Source organism: Triticum dicoccoides, chromosome 7B, assembly GCF_002162155.2.
Source record: "Triticum dicoccoides isolate Atlit2015 ecotype Zavitan chromosome 7B, WEW_v2.0, whole genome shotgun sequence".
NCBI classification, from domain to species: domain Eukaryota; kingdom Viridiplantae; phylum Streptophyta; class Magnoliopsida; order Poales; family Poaceae; genus Triticum; species Triticum dicoccoides.
The window spans coordinates 42,886,815-42,890,289 of record NC_041393.1 but is presented as its reverse complement, the minus strand read 5'-3'; positions in this window follow the sequence as shown (position 1 = coordinate 42,890,289).

Genomic DNA, 3,475 nt, shown 5'->3' with positions numbered 1-3,475 from the left:
CGGTGTTGCGACCACCTCAACGCCGCCAGGCTGCCAGACTGTGTCGTCGCTTCCCCGAGCACTGCCCCGTCGCCCTCGCTGCCCCCCCCGCCCCGACGCCCTCGCAGATGCGCCGGATCTCCTAGCGCGCCCTCCTCGTCGTCGTCGCGCGTGTGCCCTCGAGCCCGCCGGTCTCCTGCTCGTTGTTGCGCCGGCCGCTGATACGTCTCCAATGTATCTATAATTTTTTATTGTTCCATGCTATTATATTATCCGTTTTGGATGTTTATGTGCTTTACTTTACACTTTTATATCATTTTTGGGACTAACCTACTAACCGGAGGCCCAGCCCGTATTGCTGTTTTTTTGCCTATTTCAGTGTTTCAAAGAAAAGGAATATCAAACGGAGTCCAAACGCGATGAAACCTTCGGGAACGATCTTTTTGGAACAAATGCAAACTTGGAGACTTGGAATGGAAGTCAAGAAACAAGCGAGGCGGCCACGAGGGTGCCCGACACGCCCCCTAGGGCTGGGAGCGCCCCCACCCTCGTGGGCCCCTCGAGCATCGACCGACCTACTTCTTCCTCCTATATATACCCACGTACCCTAAAACCATCAGAACAAACCACGAAAACCTAATTCCACTGCCCCAACCTTCTGTATCTGCGAGATCCCATCTTGGAGCCTTCGTCGGTGCTCCGCCAGAGGGGGAATCGACCATGGAGGGCCTCTACATCATCTCCAAGGCCTTTCCGATGAGTTGTGAGTAGTTTACCACAGACCTTCGGGTCCATAGTTATTAGCTAGCTGGCTTCTTCTCTCTATTTGAATCTCAATACAAAGTTCTCCTCGATCTTCTTGGAGATCTATTCGATGTAACTCTTTTTGCGGTGTGTTTGTTGAGATCCGATGAATTATGGGTTTATGATCAAGTTTATCTATGAGAAATATTTGAATCTCCTCTGAATTCTTTTATGTGTGATTAAGTTATCTTTGCAAGTCTCTTCGAATTATCAGTTTGGTTTGGCCTACTAGATTGATCTTTCTTGCAATGGGAGAAGTGCTTAGCTTTGGGTTCAATCTTGCGGTGTCCTTTCCCAGTGACAGCAGGGGCAGCAAGGCAGGTATTGTATTGTTACCATCGAGGATAAAAAGATGGGGGTTATATCATATTGCATGAGTTTATCCCTCTACATCATGTCATCTTTCTTAATGCGTTACTCTGTTATTTATGAACTTAATACTCTAGATGCATGCTGGATAGCGGTCGATGTGTGGAGTAATAGTAGTAGATGCAGGCAGGAGTCGGTCTACTTGTCATGGACGTGATGCCTATATACATGATCATGCCTAGATAATCTCATAATTATTCGCTTTTCTATCAATTGCTCGACAGTAATTTGTTCACCCACCGTAATACTTATGCTATCTTGAGAGAAGCCACTAGTGAAACCTATGGCCCCTGGGTCTATCTCTTATCATATAAGTTTTCAATCTACTTTATTTGCATCTTTACTTTTCCAATCTATATCATAAAATACCAAAAATATATTTATCTTATCATATTATCTCTATCAGATCTCACTTTCGCAAGTGGCCGTGAAGGGATTGACAACCCCTTTATTGCGTTGGTTGTGAGTTCTTGTTTGTTTGTGTAGGTGCGTGGGACTTTTGAGGAGCCTCCTACTGGATTGATACCTTGGTTCTCAAAAACTGAGGGAAATACATACGCTACTATTGCTGCATCACCCTTTCCTCTTCAAGGAAAACCAACGCAAGCTCAAGACGTAGCAAGAAGGATTTCTGGCGCCGTTGCCAGGGAGGTCTTCGCTCAAGTCAAGACATACCAAGTACCCATCACAAACTCATCTCCCTCGCATTACATTATTTTCCATTTGCCTCTCGTTTTCCTCTCCCCCACTTCACCATTACCGTTTTATTTGCTCTCTCTTTCCCAACCTCCTCTCTCTTTAGCTTGCCTTTTTGTTTGCTTGTGTGTTGGATTGCTTGTCACGATGGCGCAAGATAATACCAAATTGTGTGATTTTTCCAATACCAATAATAATGATTTCCTTAGTACTCCAATTGCTCCTCTTAATGATGTTGAGTCTTGTGAAATCAATGCTGCTTTGCTGAATCTTGTTATGAAATATCAATTCTCCGGCCTTCCTAGTGAAGATGCCGCTACCCATCTAAACAACTTTGTTGATTTGTGTGAGATGCAAAAGAAGAATGATACGGATAATGATATTGTTAAATTGAAGTTATTTCTGTTTTCACTTAGAGATCGTGCTAAAGTTTGGCTTTCGTCTTTGCCTAAGAATAGTATTGATTCATGGAATAAGTGCAAAGATTCTTTTATCTCTAAGTATTTTCCTCCCGCTAAGATCATCTCCCTTAGGAACGATATTATGAATTTTAAACAACTTGATCATGAGCATGTTGCCTAATCTTGGGAAAGAATGAAATTGATGCTTCGCAATTGCCCTACTCATGGTTTGAATTTATGGATGATCATACAAAAAATTTATGCCGGATTGAATTTTGCTTCTAGAAATCTTTTAGATTCGGCCGCGGGAGGCACATTTATGGAAATCACCTTATGATAAGCTACTAAACTCCGTGATAACATTACGGCTAATTATTATCAATGGCACACCAAAAGATCTACTAGTAAAAAAGTGCATGCTATAGAAGAAATTAACGTTTTGAGTGGAAAGATGGATGAACTTATGAAATTGTTTGCTACTAAGAGTGCTTCTATTGATCCCAATGATATGCCTTTGTCTACTTTGATTGAGAATAATAATGAATCTATGGATGTGAATTTTATTGGTAGGAATAATTTTGGTAACAATGCTTATAGAGGAAACTTTAATCCTAGACCGTTCCCTAGTAATTCCTCTAATAATTATGGAAATTCCTACAATGATTCTTATGGTAATTTTAATAAGATACCCTCTGATTTTGAGAATAGTGTTAAATAATTTATGATCTCTCATAAGAATTTTAATGCTTTGCTTGAAGAAAAATTGCTTAAAGTTGATGATTTGGCTAGGAACGTTGATAGACTTTCGCTTGATGTTGATTCTTTGAAACTTAGATCTACTCCTCCTAAGCATGATATCAATGAGTCCCTCAAAGCTATGAGAATTTCCATTGATGAGTGCAAAGAAAGAACTGCTAGATTGCGTGCTAAGAAAGATTGCTTTGTAAAAGCGTGTTCTTCTAGTTTCCATGGAAATAATGATGAAGATCTAAAACTTGTTGATGTGTCCCCTATTAAATATTTGTTTTTTAATATGAATCTTAATAATGATGGGACTGGAGATGAGTCAACTTTAGTTAAAAGGCGTCCCAATGATTCGGAGTTTTTAGATCTTGATGCTAAATTTGGTAAAAGTGGGATTGGAGAGGTCAAGACTTTAAATAGCATTGAACCCACTATCTTGGATTTCAAGGAATTTTATTATGATAATTGTTCTTTAATAAATT